This window comes from Protopterus annectens, chromosome 4.part0 (assembly GCF_019279795.1).
Source record: "Protopterus annectens isolate FY-2018-M chromosome 4.part0, PAN1.0, whole genome shotgun sequence".
NCBI classification, from domain to species: Eukaryota; Metazoa; Chordata; order Ceratodontiformes; family Protopteridae; genus Protopterus; species Protopterus annectens.
The window spans coordinates 864,374,555-864,386,222 of record NC_056733.1 but is presented as its reverse complement, the minus strand read 5'-3'; positions in this window follow the sequence as shown (position 1 = coordinate 864,386,222).

The window sequence follows — 11,668 nt, the reverse complement described above, 5'->3', positions numbered from 1 at the left end:
ATATATATATATATATATATATATATATATATATATATATATATATATATATATATATATATATATATATATATATATATATATATATATATATATATATATATATATATATAAATATATACACACACACACACACACACACACACACACACACACACACACACACACACACACACACACTCACATGCACATGCAGTGGATATAAAAAGTGCACACACCCTTGTTAAAATGCCAGGTTTTTGTGATATAAAAAAGAGACCACAATAAATAATTTCAAAACTTTTGCCACCTTTAATGTGACCTATAAATTGTACAATTTAATTGAAAAATAAATGTGTTAGGGGGGAAATATAAAAAATAAAAAATGTACAATAAGCAGGTTGAATAAGTGTGCACACCCTTAAACTAATACTTTGTTGAAGCACCTTTTGATTTAAGTACAGCATTCATTCTTCTTGGGTACACACCTGCCATCAGTTAAAGAGGCTCTAATTAACCCCAAATAAAGTTCAGCTATCCTAGTAGGATTTTCCTGACATTTACTCAGTTTCCTGCTACAGCAAAAGCCATGGTTCACAGAGAGCTTACAAAGCATCAAAGGGATCTAATTTTTGAAAGGTATCACTCAGGAGAAGGGTACAAAAAAATGTCCACAGCATTGGATATACCATGGAACACAGTGAAGACAGTCATCAAAAAGTGGAGAAAATATGGGACAACAATGGTGTTGAAAAGAACTGGATGTCCCTCCAAAACTGATGAAAAGACAATATAAAAAACTGGTCAAGGAAGCTGCCAAAAGACCTACAGCAAAACTTTAGGAGCTGCAGGAATTTCTGGCAAGTCCTGGTTGTGTACTACATGCGACAACAATCTCCCATATTCTCCATATATCTGGACTATGGGGTAGGGTTGAAAGACAGAAGCCTGTTCTTACACAGAAAAACACCCAGAAGCAGCTACAATGTGCAAAACAATATATCAAGTCTCCCAAAAGCATGTGGGAAAATGTGGTCTGGTCTGATGAGACCAAGGTTGAACTTTCTGGCCACAATTCCAAAAGGTACGTTTGGCGCAAAAACAACACTTCGCATCGCCAAAAGAACACCATTCCCATGCTGAAGCATGGTGCTGACAGTGTCATGCTTTGAGGTTACTTTTTTCAGCTGGAACTGGGGCTTTAGTCAAGGTGGAGGGAATTATGAAGTTCCAAATATCAGTCACTTCTGGCCCAAAACCTTCAGGCGTCTGCTAGAAAGCTGAAGATGAAGAGGAATTTCACCTTTCAACACCAATGACCCCAAGCATATAGCCAAATCAACAAAAAAAATGGCTTCACCAGAAGAAAATTAAAGTTTTGGAATAGCTCAGCCAGAGCCCAGACCTAAATCCAATAGAAAATCTGTGGGGTGATGCCCTCACGATCTATAAGATTTGGAGTGCTTTTGCAAGGAAGAGTGGGCAAATATTACCAAGTCAATATGTGCCATGCTGATAGACTCCAACCCAAGCAGACTGAATGCTGTAATTAAATCAAATGGGGCTTCAACAAGGTATTAGACTGAGTGTGCACACTTATGCAACCAGCTTTATTGTATGTTTTGTATTTTTTATATGTTTCCCCCAACAGATTTGTTTGTTTTTCAACTCAATTGTACAGGTTATAGGTTACATTAAAGTTGGGAAACGTTTTGAAATGATTTATTGTGGTCTCATTTTTTCATATCACGAAAACCTGGAGTGTTCAACCAGGTTGACTTCTTTGAGTCATCACCAGAGCTGTGGAGGAAGGTAAGGTAGTTTATACAGCCTACCTTTATCTGGCCAAGGCCTTTGATACCATTCCTCACTCGGGAATTATTGATAAACTGACCAAACTAGGCATCAACCAGTATATCATTAGGTGGGTTGCAAATTGGCTCACAGCTAGAACCCACAGTGTGAAAGTAGCAGACTCCAAGTCAGACTCCCGAACAGTCATGAGTGGAGTCCCACAGGGTTCAGTCCTGGGTCCTCTCCTGTTTAGCATCTACTTCTCAGACGTCCCGGCCAGCACAGAGGGACTCTGGCTGACCAAGTTTCCAGATGACTGCAAGCTGGGAGCCATTATTAACTCCCCAAGTGATGCAGACATCCTTCAGAAAGGACTCACTGAGACCAATGACCGGTGTCAAAACCACGGCCTTAAGCTTAATGCCAAAAAATGCGTCTTCATCCCCTTTGGGAAAAAACTCAGTTCCCACTAATTACTACATTGATGGGAGGCCACTGAACACTGAAGGCATTATAAAAGATCTGGGGACACAGGTTGACAGCAACCTATCCTTTGTCCACCACATTGCCACTGTGCCCTGAAAGTCTTTCTATGTGGTACATCTCATTGCTAAGAGTTTTGAATCCAGGAAAAAAGAGGTCATTGTTTCGCTCTACTCTTCCCTAATTAGGCCAATCATCGAGAACAATGCCCCATTTGGCATGTACCTCACTAGACAGCTGCAACAGCTAAAGAGGCCACAAAAGTACCTCATGAAAACGATCCCTAGGCCTTAAACACATGTCCTACATGGACAGACTAAAAAAACTCCAGCTATTTTCTGTCTCATATCATCTACTAAGAAGCGAGCTCTGTCTGAATTACAAAGCCATGTCTAACCCATCTCTGTTAGAAATGATACATCTAAAGAAATCCCAATCCCTCTGCACTACACACTCCAGAGACCTCAACCTCATTACCAAAATCAACAGAACATGCTGGAGGGACAAGTTCATAACCCAGAGATTGCCCATGCTCTGGAATAGACTTCCCATGCATGTCAAGCAGAGCACCTCACTGGCCCTCTTCAAGAGAAATCTTGATGAGTGGATGGGAAATAGGAAGTTTACCTCGGGGATCACTCCAGTGGCTGCACTTGATAGAGGCACTGGGAACTAAAGTCGGGTGGCACAATGCCAGGGCACTTCTATGGGCTATGCTTGTAAAGGCTCCAAGGCCGTTAGCCTAGTACACACCTATGAACCTATATATATATATATAAATATATATATATATAAATATATATATATATATAATATATATATATATATATATATATATATATATATATATATATATATATATATATATACATACATATATATATATATATATATATATATATATATATATATATATATATATATATATATATATATATATATATATATATATATATATATATATATATATATATATATATATATATATATGTCTTCATTTCACCTAACTTCCAATTCACTGACTCCCATTTGACTGAGCAAAATGACTGAAATTTAATTTCACTGACACTTAATTTCACTGACAGTTCATTTGACTGACAAGTATTAGCAAGAAAATGGAATATGCCCCCTTCCCCACTGTAGTGCGACCCTGGAGTTAGAATATACTTACTTTTCTTTTACTAAGCAATATTATATCAAAACTGAACAATATCATATGAAATGAAGTGGGGGGCCGCGCTACGCCCCAACTATATATTCTAACTCCAGGGTCGCACTACAGTGGGGAAGGGGTCATATTCTATTTTCTTGCTAATAATACTTGTCAGTCAAATGAACTGTCAGTGAAATGAAGTGTCAGTGAAATGAAATTTCAGTGAAATGGGGTCTGTGAAATGAAAGTCAGTGAATTGGAAGTTAGGTGAAATGAAGTAGACCCGTATATATATATATATATATATATATATATATATATATATATATACACACACACACACACACACACACACACACACACACACACACAATCCATCAAGATGGCTTTGTATGCCAGGCACAGGTCACCTCTGAGCAGTCTGTACGAGATTGGGTAGAGAGACAGGGCTTTTAGCTTAGCTGTATAGGATAGGTGTTTGAGACCCTGCATTTTCCTGGTCAGGAAACTCTGTAGTCTCTCCAGCTGCTGCATGTGCTTGTCATGTTACATTCCTAAGGGGCCATTGTACTCGATCCTGGGACTGATAAGGGAGGAGTACAGGGATGCTATAAACTCCTTGTTCTTGGATGAAATACACTTACTTATGAGGTGGCCCATGTTGAAAGCCTTCCATACAATGAAGGCAACATGTTGGTCAAAAGTCAGGTTGCTATCAACCTGGGTACCCAAGTCCATCACAACTGATTGCGCACCTAGTACATTGTTATTAATGTGATAATTAGTGTGGATGCCATTTTCCCCTAAGGGAATAATGATGCATTCATTGGCATTCAGTTTGATCCCAAACTTCTGGCACCAGTCATTAGTTTGGGTAAGGCCCTCCAGGAGGATGTTCACATCTTTAGAGGAATTTAAGACACTGCCTAGTTTGCAGTCATCTGCAAACCTGGTCAACCACAGACCACTGGTTTTGGCTTGACCCTCAGAAAATTATATCCCAATATGTAGAGGATCCCAGACCGATCCTTGGGGTACCCCGTTTCTTACGGGTCTACTACTAGAGGTGGCTTGCCCTATTTTGACTAAGTGGGTTTTGTCAGTGAGCCAGTTAGCTACCCATCTTGTAACATATGGGTTGATGCATAGCTGGGAGAGTTTAACTATTATGCCTAGTGGGGAAGCAATGTGCGCTATCTTCCCCTCATCCATGGCTTTGGTGACTGTTTCGAAGAATTCAAACAAGTTTAACAGGCATGATATGCCTTTGATATGAACCAAACTGTTTGGGGTCAAGTGTTTGGAGGTTGCCAATGTCCTTGTTTATAAGGTCCATGACAATGCGTTCCATGGCCTTGGAGATCATGATAATTAGGCTGGTGTGCCTATAATTGCCTAGGTCAGTGTACGTTTCAACTTTGTGTAGAGGGATGACAGTGGCTGTCCACCGTTTATCTGGGATGAAGCCAGTGCTCAGGATTTGGTTGAACAGGGTCTTGAATGGAGCATGGACAGACAACTGCATGCTGAGAGCCATAATTAACTCCACAAGTGATGCAGACATCCTACAGAAAGGCCTTACTGAGACCAGTGACTGGTGTGGAAACCATGGCCTCAAGCTTAACACCTCAAAATGAATCATCATCCCCTTTGGTAAAAACTCAGTTCTCACTAAGTACCACATCAATGGAAGCCCACTGAACACTGTAGGCATTATAAGAGATCTGGGGACACAGGCTGACAGCAGCCACATTGCCACTGTGGGTCAGATAGTCTTTCTATGTGGCACATCTCATTACCAAGGCTTTTGCATCCAGGAAGAAAGTGGCCATCATCCCTGTGTACTCCTCCCTCATTAGACCAATCATCAAGTATAATGGTCCATTTGGCATGTACCTCACTAGACACATGAAACTGCTGGAGAGGCCACAGAAGGACCTCACAAAGAGGATCCTAGGCATTAAACACATGTCCTACATAGACATATTCAAAAAACTCCAGCTATTATCTGTCTCATATCACCTACTTAGAGGTGATCTCTGCTTGACTTACAAAGCCATGTCTGACCCAGCGCTTTTAGAAATGCTACATCTAAAGACATCCCAATCCCTCCGCACCACTCACTGCAAAGACCTCAACCTCATTACCATAATCAGCACAATATGCTGGAGGGAAAGGTTCCTCACCCAGAGACTGCACATGCCCTGAAATAGACTTCTGATACATATCAAGCAGAGTACCTAGCTGACCCTGTTCCAGAGAAATCTTGATGACTGGATGTGTAATATAAAGTTCACCCCTGGGATAACTCCAGTGGCTCTATTTAATAGAAACACTGGAAACTAACATTAGGTGGTACGTATATGGGCTAGGCTTGTAAAGGCTCCAGGACCATTAGTCTAGTACACACCTATGAACCTATAAGAGGAATGACATCAGCATGACTGATAAAGTAGGGCAGTGGGTGGGACTCTTATCAAAATACTTCTTCCTACAAACATACACACTTACACACACATTTGCCAGATCTGAGAGTAGAACTCCTGTCTATCTAGTTATTTGTACTATAGTGTTACACAGTTATCACACACGCTACAGAGCTTACTAGGCTGACAACTGGCCAAAGGTGCTGATAAGGGGAAATGACATCAGCAGGACTAATAAAGTAAGGCAGTGGGTGGGAAACTTATCAAAATATTTTTTCTTACAAACATGCACACTTACACACATTTGCTGGATCTGAGGGTTGCACACACACACACAGCTGCCAGTAACAAGATTAGAACCCCTACCTATCTAGTTATTTGCACTATAGTGTTACCTAGTTATCACATGCACTACTGAGCTTATAGGGGTGATCAGTGTCCAATGGTACTTCTAAGGTGAATGACAGCAGCAGATCTTCTGAAGTAGGGCAATGTGAAGTGTACTGAGTGAGAAGAGTCTCATAATACTTAGACCTATGGACACACACACACACACACACACACACACACACACACACACACACACACACACACACACACACACACACACACACACACACACACACAGGTGATGTGATATTATAAAACCAACCTCAGTACTGTTACACAATGGGGCTCACCTTTTATGCTGGCATGTGCAACTGTTTACAACTGGTATGCAACTGTCTACAGCAGGACATCACTGTATGCCATTCAGAGTATCCATGTGTGTGATTCACTCTGTCTGTGTCACCCTGTGTGTGTGTGTCTCTCTCTCTCTGTCACTATCTGGCTCTCACTTCCCCACATCTATGTGTGTGTATATGCTTGACATATGTTATCTGTTTCCCATATATATATATATATATATATATATATATATATATATATATATGTGTGTGTGTGTGTGTGTGTGTATCTCATGCAACAGACGCAGATATATCACATATGGGCCATCTACAGCTAGCTGAGGGTAATCCTGTCTGATGTGCATGTGTGGGGACAGTTGAGGTGTACATAGCTGTCTGTATGCACAGACATATATACACAATACAGTCATATATTCCTATTGGGTTCCAGCATGTCCTGTGGTTCTCTAAGTGTAGGAGCATGCCCAATGTGACCTTCTATAGTTACAATGGGGCTCCATTCCAGAGATAGGTGTACTCCAGTCAAGGGTTCTGTGTGCTATAGCCACACCTCTCAGGAGCATACAGGACTTTCCTCAGGGTACTTGTTTTGTTTAGTAGATGTTTTCTGACTTTTCTGTAGTCTGGCACTGCAATGTGTTGTGTCATTACCTAGTGCCAGACATCCTCAGATCATTACAGTGCTTTACCAGATGAATACTAGTTGTATGATGCATAGACCAATATTATGAGGGCAACTATGTACATTCTTGCCCAACAAGGTCATTTGTGAGGTTTGGCTACAGCCAGTTTAGCAATGACATGGCTATGTAAACATTCCAGCAACCTGGTGATATACTGAATGGGGATCTCCTGCTTGTGTGGTATCTTTCTAACCTGAGATATCATATCCTTGTGTGGGCATACCTCTCACCTGTACATTTTTTGGAAAGTTGTCTAGGTGTTTGACTAGAAGTTTCATCCATTTTAGGTAAACGTGTGTTTTTATGGCAAGTTAGTTACATATAAATGAAGACTGATGTTACAAAATAATGACAGACATTACTGTTTCAGACTACATAACCTTCAGACAATTCCTGGTACTGCAAACTCCTTACCCTACCAACTTTCTCGGTATGTAATGGCGATATTTACAATACATGCCTATCATTGTGCCTTTGTTCCACTTTTATTTCTGCCCTTGTTCAGACATCTTGTTGTCAGAGGTTGGGAGTTATGGGTGTGGGTACAGAGTGCATTCAGCTGTGCAGACATGTCCATTATATGTAAGAGCAAATATAAGAAAAAAGGATTATTGAATAACTACTGGCAACAGTATCAAAAACATTTATATTCACAAAAGTCTTAGCACATCGGCTACACATACTTCAAGATGTCCATTATATGTGTATTATATTCCACATAGCACTTTGACTTCCAGGTATGTCAGTGGCAGAACAGTGGGTGTCACTGACATGCATAACAGTTGGCACTGCAGTTATCTGCACATGGCCCTGTCAAAGACAACACTGTACCTAGGGCACTACAAGACAACGGCCAGGAGAGCATGCTGGCCAGATCCAGACAGTATTAACCACACATACACATAGCTCACTGACCCCTGTGTATTCTGGACAGGCAACATGTTTTCATGTGTATTGGTACAGCCCTGCCAATGTGTGCTATGCTGCTATTTCACTGCAAACATACATGTTACTACATTTCTGTTGGTATATGGGGGGGGGTACACCTGTCAACTGTACACATTTACACAGACTGTGCTGACATTTGCATTACATTTTGGTTCTGTTTACCATACTATTATGCCCTGTCTTGGGGACTAGAGGCATATCAGTAAAGAGCACAGGTCAGATTGTAATGGCATACATTTGAGTTTCAGACTTCTTATCCTTCATAGCCTTACTGCAACTGCGGGTCCTGCTGTGCTATCACTGTGAGAGTCTGTAGGGGGGTAATTCAACAGTGCCAACATTTGTGTGCCTTTACCAGACATGTCTCTGTGGTTTTCTACAGCTGACTTGTTGTATGGGTGTGAGGGGTGGGTATGGGACCTCCAAACTGTCATCCATGCCTGTGACCCCCCCAGTTAGTTGCCCCACACATATATTGCAGTGGGATTTGATACCTTGAGTACTACTGCATAGTGTGTGGAGGCCAGTTTTGGCCAGAAATTTCCTGGTGTCCCACATAGCTGTCAGTTGTGTACTGCTATCCCAGTAGGCCACCCCATACCCTTGCATGCATGCAGCATTATAATAGATATGCTAGCAAAACATATTAATCCATACATTTATTGTTAAGAAAACTGACTTACCTTGTGATTGCGGCAGTTGTGAGGACGGTGCTTGAGGGCCACCTATGTTGGATGCACACAGTACACTGCCTATACATGGTAAGTTACAGGTAATGTGATGTGTGTGTCATCCATTTTACTGTGTGTGTGAGTCAGAGAGTGGTGTCAGTCCCTGGGGGCCCTACAGTGTCAGTGTGTGTGCTATGCGTTGCCTCTTTGCCAAGGCCTGAGCATACTGGGCATGCCTATGTCTGCCTACAGGAGCAGGCTCAGGGACCTCCATCTCTGAGTCTCTCTCTGCCTGTGGGAATCTTGGCAATGGTAGGGGGCTATGTGGCCCTTCCCTGTGTTGTTCCTGCTGCAGCTGTTTCCACAGGATCATATTGTATAGCATGGCACATACTATGAACATGTGTGCACATGTGGCTGGAGAGTACTGCAAGGCTCCACCAGAAATGTCAAGGCAGCAGAACTGTGACTTGAGCATCGAAAACACACACTGTATAAAGATCCTAGTTTGTGCGTGTGCCTCATTATGGCGTTCTTGTGTGGGTGTGTGTGTATTTCTGATGGGTGTCATCATCCATGGCTCCAGTGCATAGCCAGCGTCCCCCACCAGATGGCCATACAGGATGCCCCCACTGGCAAATGCCTGTTACAGCTGTGATGAATGCCAGATGTGGGAATCGTGATAGCTTCAAGGGCTCCAAGCACATGCAGTCATGATAATGCCCTGGGCATTGCACATGACCTGCCAGCTGATGGAGGGGAAGCCCTTGTGGTTTATGTAGACCCTACCCTGTTCACCATGTGGTGTTTTGATGTGGATGTAAATGCAGTCTATGGCACCCAGTACCTCCAGGTATTCTGCTATATGGTAGAAGAGAAGCATATTGCTGGTCCTCTCCTCACAGGTGTTGGGAAAGTAAATGTGCTCACCGGCATGTGGTAGCATGGTATCCAGGAAATGGTGGAGTACCCTGAATGCAGATGCCTGTAAGACCCCAATCATGTCCACAGTAGGTCTTTGGAAAGTACCTGTGGCTAGTATTCTGAAGGCTACACATACCTTGGTATCCACTGGGATGGGTTTCCCTCTGTTGGCTCTGGGTCGTGTTGAGGCTGGCACAGCTCGATAATTTGATGGAGGATGTCTCTGTCCACCCTGTAGCACTGTACTATCTCCAGATCATGTAGCCCCTGATAGGTAACCCGGGGTCTGAACACTCTTTTCCTCCTCCTGAGTCTGGGACGGTTGTCAGCATTATCCTCCTCACCACCCTCAGCCTCTAGCACATTCTGGTGTATGAAAGCGACAGCAGCCAACAACATTTTTGTTAGTTTTGTTAGTTAAAAATCCCTAGTGTGTATACACCTATGGTGTAGAGTTTGTGGGAAAAAATAGACTGAAAGGTGTTTGCATAGTTTATAGTGGTGTACTGCTGATGCTGCCTGTGTGATTGGCTGAGTATGATACATTCCAGCTGCTTACTATTTTATTTGTGCTTGATTGCTTTTATTCTGCTGTTTCCCTTTTTTCCTTTTTTCCCCTTCCTATTTCCTCCCCTTTTAAGCCCCGAGGCATGCCATGCAAACTGCAAACCTGGTGGCCATATGTAAACAGTCATGTTATTTCTGTGTTTTTTTTTTTTTTTTGGTTTTAGACCCGGTGCACTCCACGCAAACCCATTTAGATAAGGTAAACAATGAGAAATGGCCCTCCCCTGGACACGAACATGCTCTTCATTTCATGGAATACGTTAATACAGGCTCAGACACACACCCCCCCTGCTTAGCTGCTCTTAGATAAGCTTATCTCTGTGCCATAGGGCTCCAATGTAGTTACAGTATGCCTGACACACACCCTTTTCATGTCATGTCACTAACACAGAGGCTTTTCCCTTAACAACCACTGTTCCCTGGTTTTGTTCTGATTCTGTATGCCATGGACTATAGTTGCAAAATGCAGATTTCCCCTAAAATTGAGTTTTCCCTTTTTTTTTTTTTTTATTTTCGGCATGATCCCGTTTGCTCGCCGTTGCCCTATACTTAACTGGCCGAGATCAGCCAAAAAAAAATAACTTTGAATTTTATGAAAATTAAACAGTTTTCCATGCCAACAGCCATATATTTGGCCATTGGCATGCCTAAGGACTGTAATACATGCTTTTACTTGAGCTGTCATGCCTCTGTTTTGTTATTTGCAGAAATGTATTCAGTTACAGAAGACATTTCTGCAACTAACACTGTTCTTGTATGGATACGTGCCTGCTTGCTGAATCACTAATTCACCTCATTTGCATGGTTTTCACTAGCAAATGGGGTAATTAGTATTCTGCACTAGTTTCCGTGCAAGAACAGTGTCAGCAGGCTCATGCATGTCAGAACAGCTGTTTACTGGATCACTTGACTGCCATATTGTGTGCAAGAGCAGCTACACTGTTCTTTCATGGAAATTTTCATTTATTGAATCCCGGGGACAGCCTTTTAGAATTGATGTGTGATGTAAAGATTTAACCTAATGCATAATGCACTGCAGTACCTATGCTGTAGTGAGTTGGGTGTCATATTTTATCATTTAGCCCATAAACACTGAATGTCTTTAGCCACGATGAAGCTTAACCCACCAGAGCCATTTAACTTTTCAAAGCACTTTTGCTGGCCTACGAAGCATAAATTAGCACAATTTTATGATTTCATGTAGCAAGGAAATTAGATAAAGAAACAGATGGAATCTAGGTAAATAGATGTTTCTGCACAATGGGCCTAGAAGTCAATGCCATATAAAGTTATTTTTCAATCACAGAGGACCAGAGTGTTACATGACTCAGTGATTAGCAAATTCAATGCG